Below are 13638 nucleotides of genomic sequence, written 5' to 3'. Positions count from 1 at the left end.
GAGCAGTGGGACTCTTTGAAGGGAACCGCATCCTCAAGATCCACTCACTTTAATTCAGACACACATTCACATGCTGATGGCGGTGAGCTGCCGCATCGGACCCTCTGATCACCACCGGTGGGTAAGCCGGGCAAAGTCTCTTGCCGAAGGACGCAACAACTGTGACAGAAGGAGAGCGGGTTCAAACTGGCAACCCGCCACCTTGATCAGCGCATTACGTCCTTCTAGAGGAGTTAATGCGCTGATTACTTCCTCTACATGATGCAGTGTTTCTGATTTTTAAAAGAAATATTCAAATTTTGCATCAGAACAAAGAACAATTCTTCCGTTTGGCTTCTGTTCATTCTAAATTAGCTCGGTTGAAGAATCTTTGTTTTCTCACTTGCAGATATTTGCTCAGTCATCTGAGGTTGTGAACCAACTAACAGCATTGAGCAATATAAACACTTTGTCTCTGTACACAGGACTCAACAACAAAAACAGAGGACTTACAGTGAGCAATGACTTTTAAAGTCAATTTTGTTGTTAATGCATTCTCCTAACCCCAAACAAAACTCATCTATAATCAATATCACACTGTGTTGCAAAGTGCAGTGCATATCATTCTACTAGATTAGACTAATATTGATAAAAATGCAAACAGACTTTCCAGGAGGTACTCAACACAACCAACAAAGGATCAGTTTGACCTTATAATAAATGCTGAAAACGCAAATTAGAAGTGCACAATAAATCAAGTGTATAATTACAACACCAGAGCCACTGAAGTGACACAAATAATAAGTTTTAATAACATTCCTCCTCCATACCGCTGTCCTCACTCTCTTTGTTTATGGTGCTGAAGTGACCTGACTGCTACCAGCTAAAGACCAATATGACATTTTCTCCTCTTCCCAATTACAAAAAGGAGATGTATAAGCTGCTTGTTCTTCACTACAAAAGACTCGACTGACAAATCAAATGCTAAACAATAAACTCCATACTCAAGTCTGACAGTGTGACTATAAAGGAGCAATATAAATAGATGCAGTACAATGCAGCTTACAGACAATTAGATATTTTGTTTCTCAGGGGATATGTGCACAACGAAAATGGTTTTATCGGTGTCATTTATGGTATCTGCTTTTAGATACATTAAAATGTATTTTTACAAAAGAAAAAAAAGAGAATAAAACAATATTGGGAATATTCCCACTTTTACTAAATGGATCCTGAGAGCTACAAATAGCAACTACACTTCTTTGTTAATTCTAATCATTCTTCAAGTTTGTGTATAAATGCATGTTTCTGCTGCTGCTGTCAAAAACATATGAGTGTTTTGACAATGGAAAATTGGTGGATTTTTATTGATAACTGTTCACTGCAACTATAAGAGGTCTTCCTGAAGAAGTCTTTTTTGACACCTCACTGCAGGTAGGATCCTGCAGTAAAGACAAGTGAAGCCGTGTCAAAATGTGCTTGAGCTTTTTCATCTGCACACTGAGCAGGCCTTACACTGACTGCAAAGTTGCATACCATCTTTTGTCGATGGTATACAATGCATCACTACACCATAGAGCTAAATCCAGATAAGAAAGAAATCATTGTTGTTGGTCCCCAACATGTGAGATTAGCGCAAAACTAGTATCAATGGGATTAAAGATCACAGAAGAAGCAAGAAAACTTGCTGTTGTTTTGGGCATAGATGTAATTAACAACTGCATAAGTCCTGTCAGCTTAATACTGTCACCACAATAAAGAATTTCCTAACAAAACGGAAAAAATTGGAGCATGCTTTTATTTTTATTAGGATGGATTATTGTGATGTCTTTACAGGTATTTTACAGTTGCTTTACAATTTGGAGTTACAAGTGAAATATGAACCACGTCGACCCCTCAGGTCTTCAGGGACCCGGCTTACTCTGTTCCCAGGAGCAGAACAAAACGAGATGAAGCGGTATTTCCTTTCTAAGTACCTCCATTCTGGAACAAAATCCCCAAAAACCTGGGATGTTTGCTCCTTTAAATCAGGTTTAAAGCATCGTTTATGGCAGCTTTTGATCAAAGAGTTAATAATGAATGATTTTAAAATGATTTTTTTAAGTGTTTTTGCCATTTTAATGTGTTCAGTAGAGATTCTGTAAAGCACATTGAATTGCCTTTTGTGTACCTTTTACATAAATAAACCCTGCTATGCCCTGCAGGCAAACACACGGTCCAAAAATTGGCACAAACAGATCTACACAGGTGTGATTCAAACAAGACATGACCTTGTAAAACAGCCTACACAAACAGTCTGCGTAAAGTTTCTATCCATCCCTGTTTAACTACATCTTTAATAGATGAGGTCATTGGGTGTTGTAAATGTCTATGACAAAGTAATGCACAACTATGAAGGCAAACAATAATGACAAGTGTGTTACTTTTCTCTTAAGTAATCTGAAATATCACACTTTCTTTCCCTCACTGCCTCACATCTGGCGACATGGCAGTTTCAAAAGACAGTGAGAGAGCAAAGGAAAATTGATTTCTAAAGACCGCTTTTTGCTTTTCCTGGATATAAAATATCCAACTGGATATTAGTCTAACATTGACTTGACATGACAACCATGGCATGACATGTTAAAAATTAATGTGTTGCTTCTGCATTGTTTCTCAAAAAAATTATTTTGCAAAAAAACAAAAACAAAACTATAATTATTAATAAAAAGGCAAATGTGATATTTGAGAGAAAGATATTGCACAAAAAGCCCTTTAAATGAGGTCTACTGATGTTTCTCTAGGAATACTCTGATATCTTGATATCATGATGGTTACAAATTAGTTATCGTGCAGCTATTAACGAAAGTATACTTTCAAAGGTCAAATGGCCGACACGCTGATATATGAGATTAGATCTCTCCGTCTTTCTCGCTTTCTTTTTCACACACACACATACAAGGGAACACACATGAAGACGCACCCATGCGAAGACAACAGTGTCAGCAGAAAGGTCACAGCACACCATGAATGAAAAATATATATCTAAGGATGAGACGATACGCTGCCTGTTGCTATGGAACATTCCTCCAAAAAGAACACAAACAAAGACACACGCTCGCAATCCACTGTCAACCTTAAAGAAACAAACCCATGTCCACGCACATAAACACCAGTGCTCAATCAACTCCGATCCTGTTAAAGTAGTGAAGATGGTTCAACAACTCTTCAAGAATGCTCCTCCTTCAGTTATTTTGTTTTTTTGGACTCCAGTTTTGTTCGGTATCAATTTTCCTGTGCTTTTAAAAGCACTAACATCTGAGGACTAAGTAGGGCTGGGAAATAAGTTAATAACAACATACATCACGATACACACGTGATCAATGTAAGAAAATACAATATAATTTTCAATAATTCCCCTGATATCTGATACAAAACTGCATAGCATTTTGGGTGATGGAGGCAGAGGAAAGTTCAACTTCAACTAACAAGAATGTTGAACGACGAGCTAAGGAGGGTACGTGGCCTCAACTAACTCACTCACTCATTGATTACCTAGCAACAACCTGATGAATAACTCCCGCACAATCTTGCATTAACTTTTGCAGACTTCCAGTATGATGCTAAATGGATATTAGTCCTAAGTGGCAAATGTCAGAGTTGGATTTGTATTAAAACAAATCCATTTCACATTTCATAATAGAAGAAACTTATGAATGAACAGATGCAAAAGCAAGGTTAGGAATATCACTTAACTACCAAATCTTTTTAGTCTATTAATCACATTCTTTATTGACAAAAAAAAATTCATTTCCTAATGGTACACTTCACTGTCAGTGTGACATTAAATATGACGTATGCTGATCAGCAATCACACATGTAGTGAACAACACAGATTATCTTGTCATCACAGATGGTGGAATGTATTTGGCAATAGTGAACATTATGACTTCAAAGTTGATGTGTGAGAAGCAGGAACAGTTAGAAAAGAGTAAGGATCTCAGCCAATTCGACTGAACTGGAATAACTATTGAGTTAGAGGGCATCTCAAAAACAACACCTCAAGTGGGCCATGCCCAAATAGTGATCAGAATTGATCAAAAATGGTCTAAGGAGGGGACAGAAGAGAACAATACCGGTCTGTGTTGGCCAAACCATCAAATAAAACAATAGTTTAAATTGCTGAAGAAGTTAATCTTTACAGAAAGGTGTAAGAATGCACAGCCAGGGTCCCCATACTGGTTATAATGTTATGCCTGTTCACTGTGTAACAGAACATCTTCATTGACAAAAATGCAAAGTTATTATTTCTTTCTACCTTGACTTAAAAGTGGATGACTTTTAGAGTTTAACCGCCTCACCATCTATGCTGATCATCTATAAGTGATCCATCTCATCCATTCATTCTCTTATGTTGCACTTTATTTTGGGCTTTTAACCTAATTACTCAAATCTAATACTTTGGTCAGAGATCAACCCACCAAAGACCTTAAATTGAAATATTTAATAGGCATCGTTTAGTATAATAAGATTGGCAGCCCGGACCAGCTGGCAATATAAAAGCTATAGTTGCAGCATTTAATAACTTGAGGCAAACAGTTCTGGCACTAAAGTGCCATGTGTTCATTTTATATCTATTCAGGGATATAACACCCTTAAAATGATCCATGATGATTGCATGGTGCTAAAACCTACATATTAAACATGCAGAATTACCCGCTTCAAATGTATTAAATATACTAAGAGCTCAAAGTTCCCAAGGTCTTTCTGTAAAGTGACACTACAAAAGTTTTTTTGTTTGTGTCTGTGTGTGTGTCTGTGTGTGTGTGTGTGTGTGTGTGTGTGTGTCCTTTCTACAAGAAATATGTGAAAAGTCAAATACAAAAGCTAGTCAATAATTCATCTGTTGTTAGTGCTCTGGTCAGTATTCCCGAGTATTGGGCAGCGCGGTCCATCACTCACCTTGCGCAGAGGCAGAGACGTCTCTCCTCGGAACCGACAACCATCCGCCAGCTGTCCTGTCTGTATTCCTGTATCGCACCTGTTCCTTAAAATCCGTCAGAACTCAGGGGGACTCCGCTTCATCCAGATAAATATTTCTATCGTATATCTCGCTTTAAACCGCGTCGTGCCTTCTGAGAGAATAAAAAAATAAAAAATAAAAATAACAAACTCCTTTTCCCGCTGCTTTACGTCGTGATGCACTTGTCCCCCGGCGACTTATGTGGTCCGCGGTACCGCGCAGGAGGTAAGAGGAGCACCGAGCTCTGTTGATATCATCCACTTAACTCAGACCGTAAAGCCACAGCGGAGATCAGACGGAGAGTAGTTCTCTCCCGGCGTGAGGGAAGAGGGGAAAGGAGAAGGAGGAGGAGGAGGAGGACGAGCTGAAAGTGTGAGGGGAAGCGGCAGCCTTCACCGGGATGAATGAAAGACACAAAGCGCTCTCGGCTTACACGGCGTGTGCGATAGAGTCCACGCTCAATGCTCGATTTGTTCAGTGAGTGAATGTGATCTCCGGTCCACGGAGCGGGTCTCCGCTTGGTTCACCCACGTCAGTAACAGCTCATAGAAACAGAAAGAAAAATCGCCTAACATTCCCAGCGATAACCTGACAGCGAGGTAGAATTTTGCGCTTCTAGTGTTTGTCACGGACTCCCGCTGTTACTTTGCCGTATTTCCTAAACCGTGACTATTATGGCAAACCAGACGCTGAAGTGCAGCAGGTGTAGGCGATAGCAACACATCTTGGTGACACTTTGCCAGGGTTTAGGTAAGGTAAGGGGCTCATTTGCGCGCCATTCACGCACACAAAACTGAAGTTGCACACACAGAGACAAAAACAAAGGAAGAGGGAAAGATAATTGCATTTAGAATAATATAAATAATTATAAGTAACACAAATAAATAGGCATGACATGATACGAATGAACAGTCTGGTTTTCAGATTTTGGATTTTTCATATTTTCTCAAATTCAGGGGTAATTCTGGTACCTGAAATACTGAGTAAACAGGTTTCTGATAAGTTTAGGAGTCTAGATGGTTCATGCTTCAACAACTCAGAAAAAATATTTAGACCTCAGACCACCGTGAACTTCAGATCACTGGGTTTTTAAAAAGCAGTGCAGAGCTTCAAATATAATCAATACACATTTACCTAATGGCAGAAAGGGACTCTGGTCATGTGCTGGTATCGAAATAAAAGGTTGTGTTATCAGTATCTATGGTTGGTGTCTTGTCATAAAAGACACAATCTGAGCTACGGGTACAGCTTAACTTTGTAAATATTATATAAAGTTTTCTTGACGTTATTAGATTTGCCAAATGCCACAAAGTTGTCCGTGTTTGATAAGGAATATCTGAACCAACTTAGCAAAGTACCTGACAATCCAACCAATGTTTGCAGTGCATCTGTATATTAAAAACTGTTATGCAAATTTATACTGACTTTGCTCTTTGAAACACTAGTGTCATTGGCAGAAAAAAAAAATCCTAATCTCTTTGGTCCAGCAAGACATGTCATCAGGTTTTGACTCTGAACTTGAGAAACGGATATGGCAATATTACCAGACAGTTTAAGTAATTAGCCTTTTTCATAAGACTTCACAAGTAACTTTTTATGATGCTCTGCATCAGCCCCACCTCTTGACCGAATTTGTACCTCAATTCCGAACCTACTCATTTCACATTCATCCGTTCGTATTTCAGTGTTATACCCATGCTAAAGTATATTTGTGGAGTGATATATAAAAATGCTCAAATCTCATGAATAATTTAATATAATATTTCCAGACGAATTCATATTACACTGTCTTCCCAGAGTCTGAGCAACAGCGTGCTGACAGGTTCCATTTAATGAGTCACATAACCGCATTTCCTTACAAAAGATTATTAAAAAATACTTCAAGTTATTAGTCAAAGTGGATTAAGAAAAACGTCCTTTCGCGTGCAGTTGGAAAAATAGTCAGTATTAAATGTCATTTGAAAGAAGGTTCCTTTGCACACCTGCAAAAGTCAGGTCAGAAATGGCCAAAACAGTAAAAAAGACTATTACAGCTTTTTAGCGAATCACTCTCGCATATCAACTGTCTTAAAGCAAGTCTATACAATAAGGTTTTCCTTAGTTTTTTAGTAGACTTAATGAAATTATGAATATACCAGTCAATCTCATCTTTAACATGACCACTTGTTTCTTAAAATCTTTATTTCTGGAATTATTTGTGAAGTTTAATTGTTATGTGATGAAAATATGTCTGAAAGCATTTAAAAGCATGACAGTTTTTCCTGAAGTGATCAAAAGAAGGGGACATCATTACATTCCTACCAGTGATAAGGTAGGAAAAGTATGAAGGTTCAAAAAGTCACAATTAAACTCATGCAAAACACATCCACCTCATAAAATGTACAGTTAAACACCCTTGGTGGAAGTTGTATGAGAGCCAGAAAGACAGTTCTGCATAATGTCCGGTTCTTTGAACCCGGTGCTGTCATTGAACAGCCTCTGCCCTCCTAAGGCTGATGGTTTGGTCAAATTGGCCAATTTATAGAGCTTCTCTGCATTGTTGCCATGGGTTTATGCCTGTTTGGTATATTTGTGTGTATGTATGTATGTTTTTTTTTTTGGTTTTTTTTTTCAGTCAGCATATTTACATTTATTTGCCTAGTATGTTGGAGTATATCTAAGAATGTAGCTTGCCTAACTAAAAATGATGCTAGTTATCTGCACAATACTTTTCTCAGGAGATGGATATCCCTTCCCATGGTGCTTCACATCATGGCTCACGCTCACATTTTCTACACATGCTCATTAAAATTCAGTTGCCATTATTATATTTTGACAAAAGAAAAGGTAGTAACAATATAGAACCTCAAGTTATGTTGAGATGACATGTCTGCTAATGCTATGCAGCTGTTTTAGAGCATAATCATTTTCTGACAATAATGTATCAGTTGATTACAATTTGGAACACAAATTAATAAATAATATTACATAGAAGTCTTATGATTAAACTTACATTTTCAGGAACTTAAGAAAAAAGTTACTTAAACTGCTTCATCAGGTTGTGTGCCTGAAGTTGTTGCAACGCTAACAATATTCTCCATGTTACTGATGTAAAAAGTGAAGCCATGATAAATCATTCCAAAACCTTAAAGAGTTATAATGATAATAAATAAATAAATAAATAAATAAATAAATAAATAAATAAATAAATAAATAAATAAATAAAACATGGCAACAACTTGGGTGGGTAAGTGTGTACACTCTTAAACTAATACTTAGCTAGAGCATATTTTGATTACATTTTAGTATTTTAGTATTCAGTCTTTGCTAGTCTGCATCCCACATCCCAACAAGTACATTTGTCCTCATTACTTTGTATTTGTTTGGCAGCCTTATCAGAACCGGGGGGCATTTCTTGTTCATTGCACTCTTCAGGTGAGACCAGAATTACCTGTTATATTTAGTTATCAGCTCTGGCTGGCAATTATAAGCCTTAAATTTCCCTCTGGCAAAGCTTTGAGCTTGGACTCACAGTAATGCTGAAAAATTTAATTCCTCTCCATCTTCATATTTAAACCAGACAACTGAGAGTTTTGGGGGAAAAAATGACTCTTGGAACTATTCAACATTAAAATTGATTAAAATTCCTGTTCCATTAATAGAAAAGTGACTCTGTGGATATTTTACTTGGCTGCTGAGAAGCAAATCTGTAACTCCTTACAAAGAATTGTACAATATTGATGCTCTTCTTTAAATACGTACTCAAAACTCACCTACTAGGACAGCATGCACTCTTAATTTTAACTACGCTCATTTTCTACCGTTTGTTTCTTCTATTGTTGTGTTTGCTTTGTTGTAAAATGACCTGAATGGCTCTTGTAAATAAAATATATGATCTTGACAAGTGTTAGGACCACCCAACCAGGACAAGTGAACTTCATTTCCTGTTCATTAAGTTCAGCATATAGTAGGTGGGAACAAGATAAGGCTGAATGCTGAAATTAAGTCAGAAGGTGTTAAAGCAAGGTGTTATCTTAAGGGAGAGTCGCCTTTTGCACCAAAATCTTTTGAACAATCTGTCTATTTTTAGAAGAAAGAAAATTCAGTCACCGAAGACTTTTGAGAGCCACTGCATGTCTGTTGAATAATGGCATAAATTCATGTTGATTTGCATCCAGTTTGTAAAGCCAGTCGTGTTCACCAAATTTAGAGCTTAGCCGAAGAGAATGACATTGCCATGCCCCTTTTTATAATTTTTTTTTTTCAGTTCGATTATCCCGGTCGTTTTGAAATGCCACACTTTTTGTGCTTGTGTATGGATGTGCATTCATGCCGAGAGAATGGGCGGCTATTATACGCTTTCAGGGGCTGTGACAGCAGCGCTCAGTGAAGAAGCCAAACACTTTGCAGCTTAGACAATATACCCAGGCGGACACACACAAATGCGTATGTATGCACGCCCGGATTCAAACACACACTAATCCACTGACACAATTCACACTGATGCGATGAAAGGGCCAATTTATCAAACCACCAGCCAAGCCAGGCCCGAGGATGGTTAGTGCAGCATTGGTCTGGAGACAGAGGGCGTCGTGGGCTCATGTTGTGTGTGTTTGTGTGTGTGTAACTTTTGGCAAAGTGGTGAAGCAAGTCTTCAAATACAGCTTGCACTTTTGCCTATGGGCAAATTTCAAAAGCATCACCTGCTGATTGTGGGTCCATAAAATGAATCTGTTGCTCTTTTGGCTGTCAGGTGCTGTGGTGCAAAGAAGAGAAATTATCTGTATGAGTTTGTTGAAGGCAGAGAGCTAAACAGCGGAGGGTAGCGAGGATACTGGGTGTAATTAAATTTCAGGATCGACAGTTGCTTTCAGAATAGTTGCGACTGCCATAGCCAGTCTACTGTTAGAAAGCTGGACCACAGAAAAAAAAAAAAAAAAACAAAAGAAGCGCTGTAAAACAAATCGATATGTATTCTTAGGGTTTCGCATCGTTGGCACAGTGCGGATCATGAACAAATTCAGGCCATCTCTACGGGGATGTGATTTAAATTTCATCATCTGTCGACAATCTCTCTGGAGCCATTTGACGCATGAACTTCAGCCGTGACATTTTCCTAAAGCTGAAAGCGAGAAGTCGGATTTCAGCAGCTCTCTGTCTGGATTTACGTAGGTGAAGATCTGTCCAACTTCAGGGAAAAAACCCCCCCAAAAAAACTGTTTTTCAATCAATGATGTTTTGAGAATGGTCTGTGTGACAATAGTGCCTTTCCTGTAAATGTAGCCTTTCTCCTGAAAGAAAACCCACACAGGTTGTTTAATTAAATTTTTGTTTTTTCATACGTTTTCTTGCATGTGTGCAGTTTTCTTTTATATGGAGCTGCTAGTCTTTCTTTAGTGAGGATTTAGATGTCCAGACATCTGTTAAATCTCAATCAGCCTACACACATGAGCGCAATAATCTTCACCTACCCTTGAAAACAGTTTCTCTTTATTGAGCAGATATTGTCTATCATGCTGAATGTAAGTCTTTTCTTTCTCAGTAAGCTGCTGACAGCAGGTTGATTCATATTACAATATCTTACAAATCTCTTGAATTAATCTTCTTTACAAATGAAGGATATATTCACTATCGATTTAGTGATGTATGATGGTCACTATTCTGGATCTCTTTGTTTAAATTATTTTAATTTGTATTGATTTTCACATTTTATACCACAACAGCAGTATAAATCAGGATTTTGTCTTACTACTTCTGCTCTTTCTATCTTGCGGTCCGTGCTGCTGTACTTTACACAGATCTAATTGAGAGAAAATGAGCAAGATTTTGTGTATCACAAAGTCCTGTTGAGTTTTTTAGGTATATATGTTGCTTTTAATATTCTCCTAGATGGAATAGTGTGCACTATAGTGTATTGGGATCAAAGGTGTGAAGTTCACAGTGTTAAACTGTATCAGAGTGTAGAGCCAATTTATGTTACCTTTGGCATCACAGTGTGATTTTTTCCCCCCATAGTTAATATCTACTGACTGTCTGGCAATTCAGTTTCAGTGCTCTGAGGACCCCACAAGTAGTCAAAAAATTATTTAGTAACTAAATCAAAAAGTAGGTCATGCTGTCAGTTTGCATGTTGTCATGGTGTTTAATGAACATAATGTTGGGTAATTGTTGTGGCACGCTGCTTGTTATACATTGGATGTTAGAGTTGCATGTAATTTCATTTATATATAATATACATTTCACTCATCTAGAGTGTACTATGTTGATAAAGGAGTGTCTTACTTCAAACTTAGGGGATCAATCAGCACTACGTGGAGGAACAGCTCCTGTGGAGCTTAAAGATATCCAGTGTCAGGGCCAAGCAGCAAGGCCCTTTACCTGCTTTACATGCATAATTTCCCGTGGCCCTTTGCCACACCTTTTACTGACCTGGATGGAGAAACCAAACCCCAGATAACTCAAACACAGGAGGGCTGGTGCTATTCTCCAGAAGTCAGGGGGTACACAGAGAGGCAGGGTACACCCTGAACAGGTCACCAGTGCATCACTGGGAGTACACAGCCATTGTCAAGCTAAAAATGAATCATTCAACACAAAATGTGCAGCAGTTCATGACTCATGACTGCTCAGATCTGGTGTCTGTGTTTTCATCTGCTGTTTAACTACTAGACATAAGTTCTCAATATATTGAGGTGTTTTCTAGTTTTAGTCCAAAATGTCAAGACTTTAATATTTGAGCCACCTTCTTATTATCTTTGGTGATACACATGCACCATGTGCCTAAAATAGAAGTTGTTAAATGTCCAAATCACAAATTTGGAGTCCCCCAAATTTTTTTCGGCAATGACTATGTGGAAGTTACTCCCAGATATGTAAATGAAAGCAATGTATGAGTGTCTTTATTTGTGTTGGGAAGGTATTTCAAGTCTCTTGATTTTTGTGACATCATCTTTGCCTCTAATCTTTACTGTGCTATTGGGTCTGGGCTGCTAAGATACTGGATCGGTTAGTTTAATGTCACGCCAAGGTCGGGCGCTGTCTGCTGGTACTTGCTGTGGGGACTAGCCAAGTGAGGTGAATTGCCATTTGTAGTTTGATAAGAAGCTCTGCTACCTCAGAGAATCAAATTCCCCTAAGTAATTAGAAAGTAGACACATGTTGTTTAACCCTTCAGGTCCGAAAAATAGCAACAGGTCTTGTCATTTACCTAATGAGTGGAGCTTATTTGCAAGGAACGAGTTAAACAAATTAAAGTTCACAAGGTCATTGATGAACGTTGCACAAAAGTTCTTAACAATAAAGTGTTTATTGGTAACAGGTGAGAGAGAGGCCAGCGAGAGATTTAATTTCAGGAGCGTCAGCAACCCTTAGCATTACTGCTCAGATCACTTACAAACAGCAATATATAGAGGCCAGGCGACACTGAGATTGCACAGAGGGAGCTAAATCAAAATTAATGTGAACTTGTTACCCCGCCTGGATACCAGTCAGGAAAGAAGGAGCCAACGCATAAATAATCTGTCTACCATTCGTTCCTAAGCAGTATCCTTTTTACATGATTAATGGCCTCCTCCTCAATTATCCTCACATTATTGAGGCAATAAAAATGCAAACCTATCGATTTAAGTTCTAAAAAGCCAAAGTATGTGTACAGTTTGAATAATGTACATAGAAGTGATATATTCTTAACAGTGAACCATTTTTCCCCCAAAACTTCTATATTTATTGTATCTATCATGGAACATCAATAATCCACTTACTAGGCTTGTGTGATCTCAACTAGTGACAAAATAATTTATTGAGGTGACAGATCAATGTGAGCCCTAAAGTTACAAACCTGTCATCAGATGTCTACCACAGTATTTTTAATCTAACAGCGTCTGCAGGACATGCATCAGATCCAATCACATCACATGACTGATGTGTTTTAAACAAACTCCTATGTCATTCAGTTTCTACGCAGGCTCCGCACTTTAAATTCAAGAAAATAAACCAAAACTTACATTTCACATTATTCATCTGAAACCAACCATTTTGTGTTTCAAAACATTTTTTTCTTTTTCTTTTTTCATAAAATGGCATACATAAGACTACTTCACAAAAACTGAAATTCTGTGATTACGTTATAATGCACGCTTTTTTTTTAAATGTTGATCTGCCTCACTTTTGATCCTGTTATCTGCCTTAGGTAGCTACTGCCATCTAGCGGAAAATAAATATACTGTGCAGTAAAGAGCTCTTGCGAGTTACAACTACTTTTTTTTAAATTAACATATTTCTTTTTAAAAGAAAATTATAATCAGAATTTTTCAATCGACTATATTTTGTTCGCATAGCACAATATGCTCACAATAATACATTATAAATCCTGAATTTACATCACCAAACAAGTCCAGTTGAAACCCACTTGATTTGTTTCAGTCAAATCCAAATTAAATCAGATTAAAATAATACTTTTAACAATTAATATTTTTTAAGAAAACAAGAACCTTGCTTTGAATGTTCACTTTATTGAAGTCTCCTATTCTATCAGCAATAGACTTTTAATAAGAAACTCCCAGTAGAATGAGGGTTAGGAGGACAATGAAGGAAACGCTGCCGAAATGCTGTTGGCAAACATCAAAATGGATGTAGGTCTAAATTTGTAATAATGTTGAATTAGGTTTATTTTTTTTAAA

General features: G+C 37.7%; 1 protein-coding gene across 1 annotated transcript in view; it reads right to left on the bottom strand.

The window, feature by feature from the left end:
* Positions 1-5713, bottom strand: part of LOC103147702 (zinc finger matrin-type protein 4) — a 72057-nt gene extending 66344 nt beyond the window's left edge. The window contains exon 1 of the mRNA XM_007566171.2: positions 4921-5713. The gene's annotated coding sequence lies outside the window, so the exon portion shown is untranslated. The remainder of the gene's footprint in view (positions 1-4920) is intronic.
* Between the last annotated feature and the right edge of the window lie 7925 nt (positions 5714-13638).

This window comes from Poecilia formosa, unplaced genomic scaffold, assembly GCF_000485575.1.
Source record: "Poecilia formosa unplaced genomic scaffold, Poecilia_formosa-5.1.2 Scaffold188, whole genome shotgun sequence".
Lineage (NCBI taxonomy): Eukaryota > Metazoa > Chordata > Actinopteri > Cyprinodontiformes > Poeciliidae > Poecilia > Poecilia formosa.
Note: the sequence above shows the minus strand (reverse complement) of the source record. Positions and strands in the feature narration are given on the sequence as shown.